The following is an 8,074-nucleotide window of genomic DNA, read 5'->3' on the forward strand; positions in this document are numbered from 1 at the left end:
AGCTCAGCAGGGAAGCAGACAGAGAAAATCCCTGGCCTCCTGTTAATAGCTGCCCCTGTGTCATTAGGTGAGTAAGCAGAAGCATACAAAAGCCCTATCAAATTTATTGGGCATCTATGGCGTGCCAGGCATCCTTCCAGGCACCAGGGTGGATGAAGAACAGATTCCTGCCTTCTCTGAGTTCAGGGAATAAGGCAAGATCACAGCTTGGAAATTATGGAATTCTGTGTGCATACAAAGAGGACTTTAGGGGGCAGTTATAGAGATAGCAGAGGGAATCTACTTATCTGGGGTGTCTGGGAGAGACCTCTTGGAGGAGGTAATGTTGGAGATGAGACCTGGAGGATAAAGATGGGCAGCCATGGGAAGGGAGGGGAAGAGAGATCCTGAGGATAAAGATATGAGTGTGTATGTGTGGTAGAGGGAGTGAGTATTTGATGGCTCCCTATTGCCATCAAGATAAAATCCAAACTCCTCCCTCTTCCCACAAGGCCCTGCAGAAACCCCCTCCCCACCCTCCCTTCCCTGATCCCAACTTCCTTCACTTTCACCCTCATTCACTCTGCTCCAGCTACACAGGCTTCTCCTGCTCACCTGGTACAGTCCTGCCCCAGGGCCTTTGCACTTCCTGCTCCCTTTACCTGGAATGCTGTTCCCTTGCTTCTCGTCATTCAGGTCTCAGCTCAGATGTCATCTCCTCAGAAAGGCCCTTCCCGGCCACCCATCTAAGCAGTGCTCACCCACTCCACCCTGTAATTCTCAAACACTGCCTCCTATTCTCTCTCTTCCTAGGTCCTATCAGAGTTTGTTTTGTTTGTGTTTTGTTTGTGTTTTGTTTTGACATGATCTGTGTTTCTTCTTGGCTTGTTGTACTCATTATTTGGTTCCCTTGCTAGGTTGTGTAGGGACAGAGCCCGTCTTGGTGCCTGCAGAGACTGGCATACAATAAGTGCTCAGTAAATGAACAGGCACTGGCATGAGAGGAAGAAACAGCAGATTCAGCTAAAACCAGAAATCACTGGCCACACCCCTGCTGGGGAATTCTAAGAAATAGGGGGTTCCACAATTCCATGATGCCGAAAGTTCATCATTCCAAGTTTAGGGGCATCTGTGCAGTCCTAATTCCAAAACCTTTCCGGGAGGTGCCTCACCTCCCCTGGGAAGACAACAGCTCCCCTCTCTGGGCCACTAGTCCAAGCAGTGGCACCCCTTCCTCATCCTCTTCTTCAGAGCCTCTGTCTTCTCCTGGGCCTTCTCTTGACAAAAGTCCTCCGCCTGGGGCTTCCCTGGTGGCACGGCAGTTAGGAATCCTCCTGCCAATGAAGGGGACACGGGTTCGAGCCCTGGTCTGGAAGGTCCCACACGCTGGGAGCATCCCAGAAGCCCGTGCGCCACAACTACTGAGCCCACACGCCACAACTACTGAAGACTGCGCGCCTACAGCCCACGCTCTGCAAAAAGAGAAGCCACCACAATGAGAAGCCCACGCACCGTAATGAGAGTAGCCCCTGATCGCCACAACTAGAGAAAGCCCGCGAGCAGCAACAAAGACCCAATGCAGGTCTTCCCTGGTGGCGCAGTGGTTGAGAGTCTGCCTGCCGATGCAGGGGACATGGGTTCGTGCCCTGGTCCGGGAAGATCCCACACGCCGCTGAGCGGCTGGGCTTGTGAGCCATGGCTGCTGAGCCTGCGTGTCCGGAGCCTGTGCTCCACGACCAGAGAGGCCACAACAGTGAGAGGCCCGCGTACCGCCAAAAAAAAAAAAAAAAAAAAAACCCAATGCAGCCAAAAAAAAAAAAAGCCTTCCACCTCTTCAAGTTCAACAGCTCCTTCTTGACCCTCATCTCGCACCTCTGACTAGAGCAGCCTTTCCTCTCCCTGCCCCCATGCCCTCCTGATCTGTTGGCCCTCCTTCCTCTCTGAGGGCTGGTCCTCCTAGCCTAGTCACCTGAATGTCACCTTTGCCCACACCTCTGGTTGCCCAGGCTCTGAGCCACCATGTTCTCTTGGAGGCTTCAGGCATCACCTTCATGGAGATGGTTGCAAGCTCTGGCTCCACTCCTGGTCCTACCCTGAGACCCAGCCCTGTGAGTAGAGCCACCAACTAATGGATGGTCCCTTGGATGTTCCTCAGACCACTAGATGCAGCACCTTCACCCAGACCTGTCCCTCACCCTGTCAGGCCCCAGTCCACCCTGATCCCCCAGGACAGAGCATCAGCCTAGCCTCTTTTCTCCCCTTCTCCTGCCATGCAACCCTGCTCCCTATTCACACAGCCCTCTACCTGCACCAGCCCTTCATCCTCTCCCATCTGGACCTCAAGCCACCTTTCACTATTGTCACCTTCTGTTTGAGTCTGGCCCTCCCTCACTTAAAACCCTCCCATGGCTTCCTATGATCCTTGGGACAAAGTTCCAGATCTTTAGGCAAGCATCAGATGCCCTGCACCACCTGGCCCAGCCCAGCTTCACTTCCCTCCACCGGTTCAAACACTCTCTGCTCTGGCCACATCAGCCAGATTACCTAATCTGTGTTCCTCCCCACCCCTGGGTCTTTGTTTATGTTGTTATCTCTTTCTAGAATTCCCTCTCTCTCCTTTTCTGCCTGGAGAAAATCCATTCTGTCAAAGCCCAACCCAAAAGGCACCTCCTCCAGGCAGCTTCTCCGAAAGGCATCTCCCCCTCCACACACAGACTGTTTAAAGTTGGCAGGTACATGGGTATTTATTCTATAAACACCTCTTCATGGGGAAGATGATGGGGCCCTAGCGAGGACCAGTCCCAGGCCTAGCCTGGGAGGTTCCCAAGGTGGGTGGGACAGAGCTGAGGACACACCGCAGGCCCACCTAATCAGTGCCAGGAAAAGGGAGTGCCCAGGGCCTAAAGGACCCAGAGGACAAACAGGAGCTCTGCCTGGTGAGTTCAGAGAAAGCTTCCTGGAAGAGGGGACTTTTACCCATCAGTTTTTAGATCCCTCAGCCAGGCACACTCCACAGGGGAGGGTAAATACAGATTTGTGTATTGCCTGAGAAGCCACAAAACCACACACACACACACACACACACACACACACACACCCCTCTTAGTGTGTGTAATCTGCCAAGAAGGAGGAGATGATTTGCTCTGAGCAGCAGCAACCCGTTTTGGGAGCAGCTTTGAGAATTTGGGGAGGCTCAGCAGTCTGTGAGATGGGGATGAAACAGGAGGGGAGGGGGCAGGGCACAACCTTGAATGACATATCCTGAGGAAATGACATAAACTGATTACAACCAAATGGGTCCAAGATGGCAGATAAGTCGGACAAGTCAACTTCCAGTAGACCCTGAGCCTCAGTATATGCTCCCTGTAACACATCAACAATCTGAATGACACACCCACAGGCGCCATGACAATTCCAAGACCAACCCTAAGGATCAAAAAGTGGGCAGTGGCCCAATTCCTGGAAATCCCCACCCCTTCATGAAATAGCTGGAATACTCCTCCCCCTCATTAGCCTATGAAATTACCCACTCCTATAAAAACTGACAACCCCATAGCCTGGTGCCTTTTTCACCTTCTGAGATGGCCCACACTCTGTGGAGTGTTCCTCTCTAAATAAATCCACTTCTTACCTATCACTTTGTCTCTCACTGAATTCTTTCTGCTGTGAGACATCAAGAACCTGGTTGCACAGTGGTTAGGAAACTGCCTGCCAGTGCAGGGGACACGGGTTCAAGCCCTGGTCCGGGAAGATCCCACATGCCATGAGCAACTAAGCCCGTGCGCCACAGCTACTGAGCCTGCACTCTAGAGCCCGCGAGCCACAACTACTGAGACGGTGAGCCACAGCTACTGAAGCCTGCGTGCCTAGAGCCCGTGTTCCACAACAAGAGAAGCCACTGCAGTGAGAAGCCCGCACACCACAATGAAGAGTAGCCCCCTCGCTGCAACTGGAGAAAGACCGCGGGCAGCAACGAAGACCCAACGCAGCCAAAAATAATAAACAAATTAAATAAATAAATAAATAAATAAAATAAAAATAAAACTTAAAAAAAAAAAAGAACCTGAGCTTCATTAAGTCCTGAAACCAGGTGTGTGATCTCAGTTGGAAGAGTGTGGGTTTTGGCTGGGTTTGAGTCCCAGCCACGTGGGTTCAAGTCTCAACCTGAGGTGCACAGTTTCAGGGGGACCCCTAGGCAGCACTTACTTGATAACTCACTGAAATGCCACATCCGGCCAGAGCAGGAGGCAGGGAAAGGACTGCCAGGCATGAGTTACAGCCTGGGCAGTCTAGCACAACCTTCTCATTTCTCCGGGAAGGCTTTCCCCAGCTAACTCATTTGCCATACAGGGCTTCAAGCCGCACTCCTCTGGGGTCTCAGTTTCCCCATCTGCAAAACCCAGGGGGAAGGTGCAAAACTGGGGAAAGGGGCTTGGCTTTTGATCTCTCCCCTCCCACTGTACAGAAAGACTCAGCCCCGGTTCCTGGCTGAGTTTTTATGATGTGGATGTTTTTGATTTTTTTTTTTTTTTTAAAGTAAAAAGCTGAGAAGCAGCCCTGGGACACGGGATTGCTCAGACCACCTTAAATCAGCCTCACCGCCCCAGCTACTGTGGAAATTCCTTTCTCCGCGGTGGTTGGCTGGGCGCACCAGCCAATCAGCCCGCGGCGCTCCCACATGGGTCCGTGACGTCACAATGAGCGCTGGCCAATGGGAATCAAGGAACCGACAACCAATGGCAGAAGGCGCTAGGATCGGCTGGGCCAATCGGAAGGCGGCGAGGCACTCCCAGCGGGATATGGAGAGTGTGGCTACCCTCCCTAAGAGAAGCTGAGACCCTCGTGGACGCCTGATCCTGGCGGGTTTGGGGCGGGGTGGGGGGGATCTCCAGCTCGGTTAGTATCCAAAAAACGGAGAAGCCATCCACCACCTAAGCCTGGCGGGTCTTCCCTTAAAAACAAGAGTCCCTCGTCCAACATACTACCTTGCAAAAGCCTGACCAGCAGGCTGGACCGACTAGCGTCTTTCGCCCTATTTCGCAGATAGGTAAACTGAGGTAGAGACGTTAAGTCACTGCGAACGCTCGGGGAAGAACTGAGACTCTCACTCGAGCCCGGAGGCTCCCAGCATGGTTCAGTTTCTGTCTTCAGGTCGGATGGGGAGGAATGGGCCCGGGGTAGGCGAGGAGAGGGGGTTGCTGGTCCCCGCGTCTCAGTTTCCCCGGGCGCGAGCGGGAGAGTAGACTGGAGCAGGGGTTCTACGAAAGACTACGAGCCCCAGAAGCTCCTGCGCGGCGCTCGCCCGGGTTGTCAATCAAAGTAACGTGGGTCCCACTACGACCCGCGCTCCCCCGCCCGCCGCCTCTCTCCTGCCAGCGCCCGCTCCCTCCCCGTCGGCTCCGGGCCCGGCGCGGTATAATTACAGCCCATTGATCCGACCCGGGCCGGGAAAGCGGCTCCCTCGGGGAGGCCAAGCCTCTGGCTTCCGACTTCGCCAACCTCTGCCTACCGCCCCCCTAGCCGAGCTGCTGGGCCACCAGCCAGGCCTGTCCCCTCCTGCTGGCCAGGGCTCGTAGGTGACCTCTGAGCCTCGGTTACCTTGGCGGTGAGCCCCCTCAGAAAAATTACACACAGGTTTCCTTCCACCCAAGAACTTGGGACGCCCTCCTGCCCTGTTCTAGCGCCCCCCACCTCCTCATGTGACCTAGAGACTCTTGAGGGCCTCTCCCTGGGCCACAGTTTCCCCACCTGTACAGTGAGATGGTTGCACAAGACTTATTCGTGAAACCAATGCTTTCTGCTGGCCCCAAGCGAGCAGCCAGGGCTAGGCCATGCAGGAGGTGTTCCTGAGTTTGGGGAAGTAGGGGGAAAACAAGCACGTAGCTCTCAGACCCCTGAGAGTGGTCAGGGCTGGGGAAAAGGGAGGCACTGGGGTGGAGGTGGGGGTGGGGGCAGAGCCAGGAGTGAAGTGTCTGCTTGGGAAGATGGAAAGGCTTCCTAGATTTCAGGTGGGGGTGTTTAAGCTGGGGTTCTGCAGAATGCATAGGAGCTGCTTCATTTGAGCTGTGCCTTTATATAACCCTAGACCAACATGGAAGAGGAAAGATGGGGCAACTTTAAACCCTGCCCTGGAATTGAGGAGCCTTGAGCTCTGACCCCTTGCCTTGCTGAGTGGACCTCTGAACATTCCCTGGCTGTGAAGTGGGGAGTGAACACACCCATGGGTGTAATACCCCTCTGCCTACTTTCACAAGGGTCCATAAAGTCCCAGTAGGCTCTGACCAGTGGGAGATGAGAAACTGCAGCCAATGGCTAGAAGCACTAGCATTGGCTGCGGGCTCCAAACTCCAGCCTTCCCCTGGGCAAGAACTGGACAGCTCAGGGGAAAAAAAGAAAGGGCTTTTGGAAGTCCAGGGTGGACCTGGGCTCAGTGGGTAACCTTATCTGGAATACGAGGTTGACAATAGAATCTTCAAATAAGTTCAGGTCTATAAAGTACTTAACATAATTCATAGTAAATGCTCAGAACGGGGTAGCCATTTGCACTCCATTTATGCTCCAAAGGGCCCTTCTCTCCCAGCCTCACTTCACAGCCCACAGCTGGGCTATGCACTCACTCTCCATTCCTCCCATATTTTTGATCACCCAAATGTGAATCAGATCTTATTCTTCCCTCTGCTCAAGAATCTTCCATAGCTCCCCATCACCCTCAGAGTAAAATCCAAACTCCCCACCTCTGTCTACATGATCTGACCCTCATCAATTTCCAACTCTCACCCCTCCCTCTCTCCTCGTCACTCACTCCCTTCCAGCCACACCGGCCTCCTTGCTGTTCCTTCAACACACCAGACATGGTCCTGCCTTAGGGCCTTTGCACAGGCTGTCTCCTTTGCCTAGACCACAGCTGGCTCAAAACATCAGCACCTGGGGAGGCCTGGCCTGGCCAGACCGGCTGCAATAGCCCCCAACCTCCCTACCTGGTCAGCCTCTATCATTTCACTTCCTTCAGAAGCCTCATCACTCTCTGAACACTTAACAGTTTATTTGCTTATGTGTTTATGGTCTGTCCAGGCCCAACACAATGCCTGCTCCACATATTTGTTGGGAAGATAAAGGGATGAGCTTAGAGAGGGTCAGAGCCTCTCCCAGGTCACCCAACATGTGGGGCAGGGCCCCAGAGCCCCTGACAACCTGCCCAGTGCTAACCCAACCTGCAGGGGTCCGCTGCAACCTGAAGGCCTGGGTTCAAATCCTACCTTAGCTGCTGTGTTGCTGTGATTCTATAAAATGGGGGTAATGACAGAAATTTCTTCATCCCGTGTCATAGGACTCCCGGCATGGCATGCAAAACTTCCCAGACCAGGGATTGAACCCCCGTCCCTGCAGTGGAAGCACGGAGTCTTAACCACTGGATTACCAGGGAAGTCCGAGGCATCCCCTATTTTTAAACTCCTGGAGTCTCCTAGTCAATGTAGCCATCCCAGACCCTCACCCTCTGGACCCTTCTGTCTGGCATCTCTGTGAGCTGTGCCTCCATCTCTCCCCTGGGGCCGGGAGGTGGGGGTGATCCCTGCTGGACCACAGACTCACCCAGCCCCCAGGCACTGCACAGGTGTGGGTGGAACCCTGTGGCCTCATATGAATCTTACTCCCCAGCTTCTGGTTTGCAGGGAGACATTTTATCCTCTCTGGGTCTCAGTTTACTCATCCGGAAAAGGGGGCTGCCCTTGATAATGGTACCCATGGCTAGCTGCTTTATTCAGTTGACCTTGTGTCTGATGCTCACAACTGCGCTGCAAAGTAGGGGATGAGAACCTGCAGTGGACCAGGCAGAACTGCCTCCAGGCTTCTTCTGCCCTGGGCTCCCTCTGCCTGGAACACCTCCCCGCCCCTAGCCATCTCCCTGAGGCAGGCTCCTTCTGTGATCCAGGTCTCGGCTCAAATGTCACCTCCTCAGAGAAGCCTCCTCCCATCTCCTGGCTCAAGTAGCCCCCTGTCATTCCCTGTCTCCTGCCCCTGGTGGATTTTTCTTCCTAGCACTTTACTGTTCTTGGAAATCTTATTCGCTGGTTTATTTGTTGTCTGCCTTCCCTAC

Source organism: Lipotes vexillifer, unplaced genomic scaffold (assembly GCF_000442215.2).
Source record: "Lipotes vexillifer unplaced genomic scaffold, Lipotes_vexillifer_v1.1 scaffold225, whole genome shotgun sequence".
Classification (NCBI taxonomy): domain Eukaryota; kingdom Metazoa; phylum Chordata; class Mammalia; order Artiodactyla; family Lipotidae; genus Lipotes; species Lipotes vexillifer.